The sequence below is a fragment of the Haliotis asinina genome, chromosome 1 (genome assembly GCF_037392515.1).
Source record: "Haliotis asinina isolate JCU_RB_2024 chromosome 1, JCU_Hal_asi_v2, whole genome shotgun sequence".
NCBI lineage: Eukaryota > Metazoa > Mollusca > Gastropoda > Lepetellida > Haliotidae > Haliotis > Haliotis asinina.
Window position 1 is genome coordinate 102383381 of NC_090280.1, and position 14271 is coordinate 102397651.

The window sequence follows — 14271 nt, forward strand, 5'->3', positions numbered from 1 at the left end:
ATCTTGACAAACACATACGTCATTCCTATGAAAGTGTAGGTTTTGATTTTCTTTACGATGCTAGACGCAACTGCATTTTTTCTCTCTGAAGCCTCCTCCTCTATTTCCATGACAAGAGCTGGCCATGTTTCTCTTGTAGATTTAACTGCTCTGCCGACTGACAGCCACCTCACACTGGTCGGCTGAATCACACTTGCAAAATCACTCTCCTCAAGAATTTCTGATAACTCCCTAAGACGATTGTAACGAGTCGCCGAGTATTCATACAGTTTATAAATTTCGTTTAGAGTTTTTCTATATTCAGCCACATATTTTGAAACCTTAGCTGCGTCTGCAGAGGCTAAAGCGACCCTATGTGCCACACAATGTACATGGACTAAAAAGGGGCTCTCTGGCTGAAGTCTGACCCCTACCCCCGCTCGCCGTCCGGTCATCACACTGGCTCCGTCGGAACCAAGGCCCACTAATTGCTCCAATGAAATATTCCATTCACTCAACACTTCTTTCACTTTTTCAGTAATACACTCGGCCGTTCCGCTGTGAACGGAAAAAGTCCCAAGAAATACAGTGTCAGTTTTTCCATTATTTTGAATCTTCAAAAACATGATCAGTTTCTTCTCCACGGTAATGTTTACAGTTTCATCAATTATTAACCCGATAAATCTGCTGTTTTGCACGCGTTCCTTGAGTTGTTCAATGGTACTTTGCACAATACAATGTTCCATTTCCTCCACAGAATCTGAATGGGAATACACCACACCACTCAAACTGGTACATCCGTTTCTCTTCTGTAAGTCAATTAATTTGGAAAACTTTGAAGTCGCTAGATTTTCTTTAGCCATGAAAAGGACGGTGTTCATCATAGCCGTCAGTTTTTCATCACTTTTTTCAGCAGCTTTATTTACATGAGTCGCCATTGCTCTGACTTGACCAGCGACGATTACAGCCTGGTAATGAGAAGCACTATCCCTGTGCTCTTTCAGTGCAGAAAGTTTCATGTTGATGCACCCTTTAGTGAATCCATTCTGTTTTTTGGCAGCTTCACATATAGTACAGAACAATAATTCTCCATCTGGCGTAAGTTCGTGACGCAACCAACCGAACTGCTTCAACCAGTCACTGTTGAAATTCCGCACTGATTTGACACTGGCACTTTTTTTCGACCCCGATGCCGATGATCCATCAGACTTAGAGTTATTTTCTTCTGGTAATTTCCGTTTCAAACTACTTTCATTTTCTGAGGATAAGTTTGAATGTTTGCCCCCCAAAAAGGCGGACAAACAAGCTTGCTTTTTCTTGGCAGACATAGTGATGTCATGGAAGCGAGCACGTGGGAAATTGACATGCGCATCAACAAAATCTCAAATGTCGTATTGGTAAGTTCAGAATGAACATCGAAACGAATGCTATTTTTAGCTTGGTCTTTTTCCGTTTTTGGCCACGTAATGATCTGTTGCCGTGATAAAAAAAACACAAACAGGTTGGTTGGGAAATATTTTAATGAAGTAATAATGAAATTATTAACTTGTTGGTAAAAAAATTTTGCCGGCTACTATGGCCGGCAGTGTTTCAAAATACCGGATATTGGCTATTTTTACCGGCCAAAAGCCGGTATATGCCGGATAACGGAAACACTGCAGCTGATAAACCCTCTTGCATCACTTGCATGCACCTATTACATATCATACAATACATTTGCCATTACAGACCTTAATTTATGATATTGAGTATTTACTCCAGACAGCAGAACTGCCAAATGGGAACCTTTGTTGAGTGTTGTTCCTACTAATTATACCTGTTATAAATTCATTTACTGACCATCCAGGGAATGACGGCAAATAACACGTGTAGGTTTACACCATCAAACGCGAGTTACAGCAAGGAAGATGCAATCTCTGTGTCGCATGCAGTCTGAAAACACTTATGGGGCGAAACTGTTTTGAGGATACCAACGGAACTTCGTTACGTAAGGAATACATATAGGCACTTGCTGTGTACTTGGTGTAGGTGTAATAAGTTGGTTGTTTTACGTAAGGCGATTTTCAGAAATCTGTACCAAAGTCATCGTTTTTAGTTTACGAATTCAAATAAATCAACTGTGTGTTTTTACTACCATAAAAAATAAACCAGGGTAGCTACCATAGCTACCCAAATTTACGTATGATATTTGCTATCACAGCTGAACCAACACTATCTAAATATGAAGCTTTGCAATCTTTCGGACTGAAACAAATGGCTTGCTACGTGCCTGTAGATATCCTATTTCCACATAACATGATTTAATATCGAGGTAAAAACACAGAAATAGGATCAAATTGGATCAGTCACTGTACCATCCAAGCATCCGAAAAAAACTACACCGCTGGGATATTTTGTTACGATGAGACAAAGAATACCATGGATATTTTTAAATAATGGTATATGATGGGCATCTGGCCTCCTGACTGTTTAGGCGAAGAAATTCTACTAATATGGACAGGAGCCCAGTCCCTTTGTCCGTCACGGTCGAGGGAGCGGGCGCTGACCAATTTGCAGTTTGGTTTCGTAATTAGACCGTTGTCGAGAAACATTATTCGCTTCGCATCAGTGCCCCTTTAAGGATCTTTTTACAAACGTTAATTCTCATTTAATTATTGGTTTTTTAAAAGAAATTGATCTTTTGATTGAATTTTGAATAACATGTTCCATAAATATATGATTTTAATTTTTGGTAATTTAGATTTACGACTTGAATTGTTAGTGGCTGTACCCTCAAAGGGGGTTGGAGGATTGTAAAATTATTGTCCTCCTGAGAGGGTACGTAAGTCCACAAACATTCAAAGTAAATTCTAAATTTCCAGGTTTTCAATCGTAGAATAAGTGGGTTTTTTATTGAATGGCTGGAGTTCCCAAATTGCTGACGGCTGAGGGGGTGATTTAAATCCAGCTAGGGTCCATGCAGGCAGCAAAAGTATTGTAAGTCCCCATGGTCCCTAGTATGGTGATCTACCTTCAGTTGTTAGCAATCTATAGCCCAGTTTTATATTGTATTGTCCTCTTATAGATAAATTGTTTTAGGCATAGCTACTAGTTTTACGTTCTTTTGTGTGATGTTCTAGTTGGTTTACTGTCCTTTTATAATACTCATATATTCCATTTTAATGTTATGTTCCCGTTACAATATGGCTGAAATATTGCCGATGTGACGTTAAATATTAACTCACTCACTCACTCAAGTCTGGGGCGACACTCATTCATATTAACTGGAGGATATACATCACCGCCAACGTTTGATCATCAAAACCCGTCAACGCCTGAATCTACATTATCTGCTGTCAGATCCGCATGTTTACATTCTGCATAGTTGATTCTCTCTCGCACTAAGACTTTGGTGAGTTTGCTATATGGTATTTTGTGACCCATTGACTTAGATTTTGTCTCTTTTGAAATGTATTTGTAATCAGCATTGTGAAATTGACTCGTGAATTTGTATGCCTTGCTCTCGTTGCATAATAGTACGTAATTTGAACGTTTATAACTTGTCTTTGTTCTATTTTGCTGGTTCACACAGGGATTTCTTACATCGTTTGCCACGGTAAATTCTTAACCGTAACAGAATCAATGTAAAAACAGACTCTAGGCTGCCAACAACTATACATTACTGTCAAACGGGAGATAAACACTTGGGACGCAGGGTGCTATGGCGACACATAATCAGTGTAACTCAGTTGAGGAGCTGCAGCGCAGTAAGATGGTCCCGGTGATTCTGTGTTTCATTGTTAGTTTCATTTGTCCAGTTCAGCTGCTTTGCTTTAACGAAGCATCAATCACAGAAGACGACCGGTATCTGGAAAACAACTTGTATGGCATCATTAAGGAAAAGGTGTCTGCTGCACGTGAGTGGCACGTGCCGTTGAATGCTATGCCCATATTGACTGTTCCTCATTCGGATTCGAACCTGCACTTCGCACCTGTCACCTTCACAAGGAAGACAGTTCCACAGCACCAAACAACCTGGTGATGAAACCGACGTGGCAACACAGTGATATTTCACAATGGCCGAAGGTATGTATCCCCGTGTAGGAGTATATTTTATATTACCGACATATTACCAATGACAAAATGACATGTTCAGAGGAGGGATACACAGTGACTCTTTTCCCCCGAGAACCTGGCGCCATGACTGTATGTTTGTGTTACCTCCTGTACAACCTACCTCGGACATAAGTTTGTCACTGATGTTTGTCATACTGAACGTGTACATTAGACCAACCATGTGGCTGAAATATCTCATGCTTATGAAAAACGTTTGGTGGTTTTATTTACAATCATTCAATGGAACTAATTATCAATGATTGATGTTTGTGCTCGATATCCCCATTCATTTTTATTTCTACTCTTTTCGTTATCTTGAGTAGTTATTTATTAACACTGGAATTGTATGTAAATGTGGAAAATATATTGCCTATTTTAGAAAATGAATGGCCCCTGCGCAGACCACACGTGTCCGTCAGGGAGGCGATGCAGTGTGCATCGTGTGACTAAAGCGCCGCTATGTTTGGAAGGTAGGTCTTTGCATTGTATGGTCATATGAACTCAGAATTATAATCTGAAAAAGTCTATTTTTCACTGTTGATCTTGTATGTTTTATACCGACACTACGATACTGAAAATACTATTTTACTTTCCTTTGATGATATAGATTAAATTTAAGTGAGCTGTTTGCCGTCGCAATAATGCCATTGCAATGGAAAATTTTAACTGACCCCCTCATATAAACTTTGCACCATAGCTGTTGATATACCCTGCTAATGTTGGGACGGGGTAGCCCAGAAGACAAACAGTTGCCTCGTCGCGGCAAAGACCAAGTTACGACTTCCAACATATTGCTTAAAAACTTGTAAAACCGATCTGAACATCGAAGTCGTGCCGATGATTACGTACATCATGAATGTGAGCCATGAAGAAGTTTATGAGCCAAATTGTTTCTTTGTATGAAGTGCAATTGACAAATTTAAACACATTTTACAAAAAAAATGATGTTATATCTAGCGCACGTTCGTAATTCATCGGCACGACTTCGATGTTCAGATGTAAACAACCTCCAAGGCCATGACTTGTGACACTCTTCTGCAGTGACGATCTTTTCCTAAAAACATAAGCTATTGCCCCGACAACACCTCATACCTAAACGCATTCAACACGGGTGGTCAAAGATGGATAAGTGTAAAGATGTAATAGTAGGAACTAAAATCAAAACTCACTGAGACGGGTGCTTCCAACGACGCCATGTTTTGCTGCGTGAGTTTCCGCTCGCGATCGAAAAATCTCCGAAGATGGCCGAGCGTTTTTCCAGTATTACCGACATTGCTTCCGATATGGGCGATGTGTTTCTGTTATTACCGCTAAACTACCGACATCGCTGCAATTGTTTCGCGATTGGTCTACTTTTGTTTACATTTGAGACTAATGGTTTGTTAGTCTTTTTTTGTTCTCAGTATACATTGTCGATGAGGTTTCTACAAGTCTGAAGCTGATGGAGATGAACCTCCTAAGTGTATCACTTGCGATGAGGTGTTCACCATCAAACATATTCTCTTTGACTGTCGATTCACGTTATCAAGGCATCTTTAACAACTTGGTCTGTACAATCTGGCCTGTCAAGTTTATTATTTGTGTAACTATGTATGTATATGGCATAGATACCTAGATACATATACAGATAAAGGCGAGTGTGTGTGTGAGTTTAGTTTTACAATCAGCAATATTCCAACTATATGGCGGCGGTCTGTAAATAACCGAGTCTGGACCAGACAATCCAGTGATCAACAACATGAGCATCGATTGGCGCAATTGGGAACCGATGACGTGTCCACCAAGTCAGCGAGTCTGACCGTCCGATCCCCTTAGTCGCCTCTTACGACAAGCACAGTAGCCTTTTGTGGCAAGCATGAGTTGCTGAAGGCCTATTCTACCCGGGGACCTTCACGGGTCATACAGATAAGGAATCGGGTGCATCTGAACAGATTTAATAAGTGTGTTTCGTAGGAAACTTGTGTGACAAAATAGACACGGGTGTTATCGGGTGCGTTGAGATCCTTAATGTCTCCCTAAGGAATTCTCACACTTGATGCACGCAATTCATATAGGGTAAATGGCATTTCCTTTTGACAGCCTGCCTTTAAAAGGTTCCCGAGTACTTTTTACGTGAGAGCTGGAAGAGACTTGTAAATATTAGATCCGGTTTTTGTGTGTGTGTAGTGAGCACTTTATTTTCCCAAACAATTCAGCTGTGTAGCGTCGGTTGTCGCATAATACACACCTACAATGGGTCTCATTAGGAGGATGTCTCGTCGAATCCGGGACTGTCTTCGGAATAGGGACAGAATCATATATTGATTCATAGTAGATACTTAACGACCTTCCGTGAAGGTATATTAACCGAGTTAAGGATTTGATATTGAACTCACTTTCGCTCGTTTGATAATAAATCCTTCACGAGTTTAATATAAATTGTATTTCACGGAAGCGAGTTTAGTAATCTGTTTATTACTCTACAAACATAGACCGACAGAAATTGCTTACAGTTAGATGACTCTCACATCAATTTTCCGTGAGTCAAGCAAGGTCTGATCGCCAACAATTGAAACTCAAGTTACAATATAGTGTGTCAGCATGTCATCTCCAAAATCAATCAGTAATAGTGTGAGTGACTGGCTATTGCCACAGATGAAACTAAGCATATCAGGTACATATTGTCAGTCGTCAAACAAAAACATCGTGATGAAACCTGACTTCTGCAGTAGATAGCACGCTGGCGATCAATGATCAATATCCACCAGAATAATTTGGATACAGCTGATTTCTTTTTCTCCAAGTGTTTAGCGAAGCGGTATTGGTTTGAATAGAACAGACAGCCGCGCCATGAACTCTTCTAATATGTTCTGTATTGTTTTACGTTGTTTGATGGTACAATACAGAGACGCAAAACATATTCTGAAACACGCATAAAGATGTTCTGAGCTGCATTATCCACCAATGCAAATTTCAGCACTAACTGAAGCCTAAGTAAATATAAATCAATCACTGCCATTACAAACCCTATAATAACTGTTTACACAAAGACCTAGGTTTATAGTCTTCAACTCAAGAAATATTTATTCTCTTTATTCTGGACCAAAACAGAATTACTCTGCTTTATTGTGACCACAAACAAGATAAAACAAGGACAATACAATCATATGGGCAACTCTAACCTGTGCGCCATTTCTTGGAAGACGATTCCACTTCACTAACAGGGGTGGTAGGTAACTTCAATAAACTGACAAGAAAATATCTACAAGGTCATATGGCACTTCTGAGCAAAGTACCGTACTAATTCTATGCACTAGAGAAATATATTCAAAAGGTTAGCGCGCTTGAGGATACATCCATGAATAACATGAGACAATATTTACGAAACATTACCCTTTGACATTACAATTTGGATTACAACTACATTTATTAAAATTTCAGCAAATAAACTGAATGTTCATAAGCGCCATCATTACAACATTAATCGGAAATATGTCAATATTGTAAATACCTGAAGGTTTCATTTCACGGCAGATATGTTTGGCAATATACTCAATTCCAACAGGGTCAACGAACCTTCGAACCACCACGGTCGAAACTTGGGAGCATTCCGTTAACAGTTCCTTCTAAATACTAGTGAAATAGGGAGTTGCTCATTATTTGACTATGCGATACGAGCAAAAATGATGACACTGATGCATGAACCTATTCGATCCAGGTATGTGATACCGAAAAGTAATCTGGTCATCGATATAGTACCATTGCCACTTGGTTACTATGGGCACCTGCCATATATCAGTCAATCCTTTCACTGCAACGGAGAAACCACGAGAAACAGTTTCGACTGGGTCCTCCAAATTGAACCAGGTTAAGACACGGGTTTTGACACGAAATACACAATCAGAAAGGATAGACAATTCCTTGCTCAGAAATAAATAAACCCGTTGGGTGGCGCCATTGTAACGCAGTAAACAAACATTTGCCATCCATTGGTCTTAGACCCACCAACTTCTAAAATGCCGAATAAACAATTAGCCATCGTGAAGATTTACCGAAAACGTACCATGTCGTGTCAGCAACGGACGTTGAGCTACAGGTGCATAACTGATCACATTTTACCTCATTCACGTCGGACTAAATTTGTGTTAATGCTTGTTGAGGACGACGTTGTTCTATTATACATGTGTACATAGTAACCACCACGACTATTATTGATATTTTAACGACTATGTATTTTATGTATATTTTTGTTATTAATTAAGTAATAATTATTATTGGGTCAGACCATCTAGTGTTTTGAACAAATAATTTTGATGGGTCACATTTCGTTTTAACAGCTGGTCAACACTTTTAGCATTCTGTTTTTCCGGAATTTATCTGCTGCTAGTTTTCTTTCTGTCTACTTCCGGGAGACTTATTCGAGGGCATTCTTCAGTGCTGACGATGTTCGTTCGAGGACGAACGTTCGGGAAATGGCATAGTAAATATATCTAAAGGCTGGTTGCTGTGTTGAGGGCGACACTCACACTCACATTCATTCATATTTGCTGGAGTTACAACTCCAGTTACAACTTGATCATCGAAACCCGTCAACGCCTGACCTACATTATCTGCTGTCACACCGATCGCTGTGTTTACATTCTGCATTACCTCTCGTAGTGAGACTTTGGTGAGTTTGCTATATTGTATTTTTGTGACCCATTGACATAGATTTTGTCTCTCTTGAATTGTACCTGAAATCTGCATATTGAAATTGACTTGTGACTTTGTATACCTTGCTCTCGTTGTATAATAATACAGAATTTGAATGTTTCAGACTGGTCTTTGTTCTGTTTTCCTGCTTCACAGGGAATTTCTTACATTGTTGTCACATATTCACCCACGGCACTGTAGTTCACCGGGTGTGCTACAAACGCCTACAATTATCAACAGGATCATATAGCTACCTGTGGACTATACTGTTAGAACGTAATCGGCGTGTATTTTAAGGACTAATCGACATCTGTCCTTTGACCTCTGTAACGTTTACCCTCATTATACCATGCATGTAGCCTTTTTAGAAATAAGTGCAGTTAAGTCGGGCTACTGTGTGGGGGAAGACTAAATAAGGCTACCCACACGAAGCCAGAAACGAAAAACGACCGTGTTCTACTTTTTACTTTGCTGCTAAACCATTTCCGCACCGACCTTAATAAGCTGTGATGTTTAGACAGACAGAGAGTGTAATCAGTGAAGAGGCTCCAAATGCAGGCATTGTTTTGTTGCACCAATTATGTACGTCTGTGAAGCTGAATTTCTTTATAAAGAACACTTCACATTGTTCTCTTATCAAATTCAGGACAGCCATCGCCCAAATACTTCTAAACACCAAAAGTTATGCAGTCATCACTTATTGTTATTATTCAATTTACTTGCATTGTTGAGTCTCTACCTGTCCATTGTTGTCAAAAAACACACGCCCACATGCATCAGTACATCCATCCGTACGTACCTACAATCACACACACACACACACACACACACACATATATATATATATATATATATATATATATATATATATATATATATATATATTGTTACGAGTGTGTATTTTCTGTATATTTTGTTGTTAATAAAGTAATAATTACGATGAGTCACATTTCGTATAATTGATGATCTGCATTTTTTGGATTCTCACAGCAAGGTTTTTCCGGGAATTATCTGCCCTTGACTTCCTGTTTGTTTGCTTCCGGGAGACATGGTTTCGAGGGCATTCTACAGTATTGGCGATGTCAGTACTTTCGAGAAATGACTGATAGTGCACATACAAAGGCTAGTTGCCGTGTTATAGGGGGACACAGATTCGACACATTCACATTCATTCGCTGGAATTTATCATTCTGCCTCTGCCAACGTTCGATCTTCCTAGCCGCCGTCAGACCGCTCACTGTGTTACATTCTGCACGACTGTTTCTCTCTCACACTAAGACTTTGGTGAGTTTGCTATACTATATATTTTGTGACCCATTGCGTTAGATTTTGTCACATTTGTATCGTATTTGAAATCTGTATTGTTTGACTTGGGACTTTGTATAACGTACTATCTCGTTGCTAAATAATACAATATCTGAATATTTTAAACTACTTGTCTTTGTTCTGTTTTGCTGGTTCTCAGGGGATTTCTTACATTATTTGTCATGGTGAATTATATACACATATTGTCAAGGTGGACCCCAAGGGGATCGCGAGCAGGATAATGCCGCTGTTTGGAACCGCTCTGGGGTTTAGCTGGAACTCCACTCACATCATTCATGGATACTTTAATGTCATGTTTTGTGTAAGCATCTAAACAACTATGAACTCAACTATGCCTTCGTCAACGTACTGTACGTGCACTTCATCTTGATTAGGACCATATACTTCGCGTCGACAATATAAACAGACATGTGTTATATGCAACAACGTATTTTGATGGAAAGACTGTCTTATTCCTTCATTTTCAATCTCAAGACAAATATATGATTGTAACCTACCGAGAGTATACACAGGCATACTTCTCCTGATTTATATCTCAAGGACAATGCTGTTAGTGCGATTGGCTGTTGGTTGGTAATTCCATGATGTCTCAATAGTACAATACACTCAGCTTTTAGAAGAGACTTTTATGAACATGTGTTTGTCACTTTCGCTTCACTATTAAATACATTGTACTATTCCAATCAATAATGCTTATAATTATAGGATATTAAACGAGCTTCCCCTTTCATATCAATTTTATGTCCCGAGTGACATACCAAAATTATTTCACTCGGGACATAAACTTGATATGAAAGGGGAACGAGTTTTGTATCCTGTTTATTATCCACGTTCTAAAAAGTGGAAATATCGTTAAAATAAAGCAATATTTTGCTTCCTATATAGAACCATGTAACGCGGATTAATACATCATACTGGTGATTGGAATGTCAACGCTTCACTCCAGGAAAACGTACGCTGCGTAGAGGCAGTGTATTTCCTATACGGCGCCTAATCACAAGAAAATAAACAAATTAACACAGAATCAAAATTTAATTCTTTTCAGTTCAGGATTTGTTTTCAAACGCATTAATATAATTCATCAAAACACTTGCGAAGTGTAAATATTTTTAACTACGTGAACTAAATCTTGCCTGAACGTCAGTCGGCCATCACTGTCGGGTTAGTCGTCATGTTGGGAAGTGTTCACAAAGAAGAAGATTCAACAGCAAAGATGAATGTGAATAACAGGGAACTGTATGTCTCAAATAGTTGAGCTTAATGTTCTTCATCGGAGGACGAGTTACTGTAAATAATTCGGCGACGCTTTGCGCAGGATGCCAGTGACGACTTCTCATCTCGGCTTGGAATTCCCACTTGTCGAGATTTGATGTTTATGTTGAAGACTCCACCGAAAATTGGGTCTGAAAACACAGTCTACAACCTCGAACGAAGACGATTTCAAGCCTATTGTGTTCAGATTCTGGGAAGTGCTTTTGACCCCTACATAAGTAACCACGGGAGGAATGGCAGTGACAATATCTTTGTGCGGGAAGGACGCGAATGGATGCGGCTGACAGTGGCAGTGATAGAGATAGAAGAGCGCCGCTCTTCTTTTGATGCTGTGTGTTACTGTGCAGTCCTGGCAACATACACGTAGAAGGTATTCAATCTCTTGATAACATTCACAACTCTTCCAACCATTTGTCCGTCAATTTTGACGAAATCAATAACTTTTACGGGCGACGCCATATATGTCTACACTCATGAGAGGCCTACTAGACGCAGATTTGTTTACGTATTTGTATAGATTGTTTTATTTTCCTTTTTATTACAGAAACTTGAGTTATCATAGAATTGAAAATATCGCTAGTAACCACACTAAATGCAATAAATTGTATCTAATTCCATAGAAGTGTTTTCGTTTTACATGCTGTCAGGTGTGAAAACATGAATGAAAATCATGAATGGAGTGAGTGATGAAAGTAGTACCAGTAATGTCAAAGTTCACGCATTAGCTAATCAAATCACTCGAAGGTGTTATGACACATATGTTATGAAACACCTTTACGAAGTACCACGTGGGTAATAATTGCCAATACATAAAATAAATGCATGAACCAATCTCACCAGAGATACCTACAGAATTGAATGTTGTTATTTTACTCTACAGCTGCTTTCTGTCAACCAGAGGTTTGTTCTGAAGAACCTATTCCAAACGCAGTCTGAAACCTGAGCCAAAGTTAAAAATAATTTCCAGACCAGATTGTTTGTAGGTTACTGGGGTACGATTGAAAGATTGCTTATTGTGAGATTGATTAATGAAATACGTGCTGAAAAGAACGGGACAATCTATGATGTAGCATTTTCACTGAGTGAGTGAGTGAGTCAGTTGGGGTTTACATCGCTTTCACGGCAGGGTACACCAGAAATGGGCTTCACGCATTGTACGCATGTGGAGAATCAAACCCGTGTCTTCGGTGTGACGAGCGAACACTTTAACCACAAGGCTACCCCTTTTTTCCTCCACAGCTAAAATATATCGGCCGGATGATTGTTCTGAAGAAGCTTTCCCAAACTCAATCTGCACTTACGAATCCACGCTAACAGGGACTCTCAGGTTATGTACCTGTAACACGAACTACAGGGATGTATCGCTGGACGTCGTCAGTGTCAACAACACCTGCATGGGCGATGGCAGCTGGACTCCACCCGTGATCAACTGCACAGGTAAACGTTTATTTTTCAAAAGAAATTATAGTGCTTCTGTTTCTGTCGCAAAATGGGTGATCTCTTTCAGAACTGATAACACTTGATCCGGATAATGGCCTGGTGTGTCTGTGCCTCTTCACTGTTAAACCGGTAAACCTGAGAATGAAATGATTACACGATGCCATTTAGGAAGTGGTCAAATGTCCTCAGTAAAGTACAAATTCTAATACTTTTTTGGTTGAGTCCCATTCGGGATTCGAACCCGCACCCTCAGAGTCAGGCACCTAATCGCCAGCACACAAAGTCAGCCGCCTAACTCGCTCAGCCACCGCGACTTCCAAATATCACATATGTTGCATTTGACCACTTCCTAAATGGCATCGTGTAATCATAGCTTTCGGCCGTGGGAGCCGTGCCAATTCACACTTATCAGAGGGGTACACAAAGTACGCAGTCCAGACTACCAGTTGCCCGACCTTTTGTGGAAGTCGCGGTGGCTGAGCGGGCTGAGGAAGTGAAATCCAAAATATGACGTATGTTGCTGAGAATGAAACCCGAATCTGGGCCGGATCCGGGTGCCGTGCTTATCGTGTATTCCAATTTGGTCTGCTCCAAGAGAGAAGGGTTCATTAGGCAGAACTACTATTTGTTCTGTCGTTCACTGCCAATTATCAACATGCTCAAATGATTTCCTTTCCAGGTCCCTACAACAGGCTGACAACGCCTACTATCAATACATACACCTTCCAACAGATATCAACCAGCAACTTTCGAGCTATCACAGGCAACACTTCTACCCTGGTGTTTCTGGTCAAGACGTGCCACGATGCCAACTTTGCCCTTCATACAAATCCCAACACGTATTCTGCTGCTATGTACGAGGTGTCATTTGGTGGTCACAGTAACTCCAGGTCCTTTATTAATGGATGCCTGCAGTGCCAGAACAGGGCTTCCCTCTATGAATCGTCTATTGTATCCTGCAACGAGTACAGACCATTTTGGATCAGCTGGAAGAATGGCGTCATCTCTGGAGGGAAAGGACTAGTTGCTGGGAGTAATACGTTCATGGAATGGGCCCCAAATAGTCCCATTGTGATAAATCACGTTAGTCTCAGTACCTACATTAATAATCCTGGCACATGGCTGTTCCTTGAGCAGTAAAATTGGAGTCTTGAAAGAACCTAACAGTGAAGTGAGTGGGTTAATATTTATCTACAGCTTGACACGTATTAGGCGAGGCAGCGCAGTGAACGCGTTTGTGACAAGCATTCGGGGGCAAGTAATCTGGACGAATATACTTGGTTGCTACAGGTAGGTTGGCGATTAAGCACGTGAAATACACGTTGACAGTGGCGTGTAATCGATTATGTACATACTGCCGGCATATAGCTGGAATATTGCTGAGTGCGGGGTAAACCTAAACTCACTCACTCACTCATGTTTAAAATGTAAAAATTGTTCTCGTCACATGACTGAAATATTGTCCATATGTACTGCTTGACAAGAATT

General features: G+C 40.1%; 1 pseudogene; it reads left to right on the top strand.

Annotated features, from left to right (window-relative positions):
• Positions 1-3730: 3730 nt before the first annotated feature.
• LOC137285315 (uncharacterized) lies at positions 3731-13923 on the top strand (annotated as a pseudogene).
• The last annotated feature ends 348 nt before the right edge of the window (positions 13924-14271 follow it).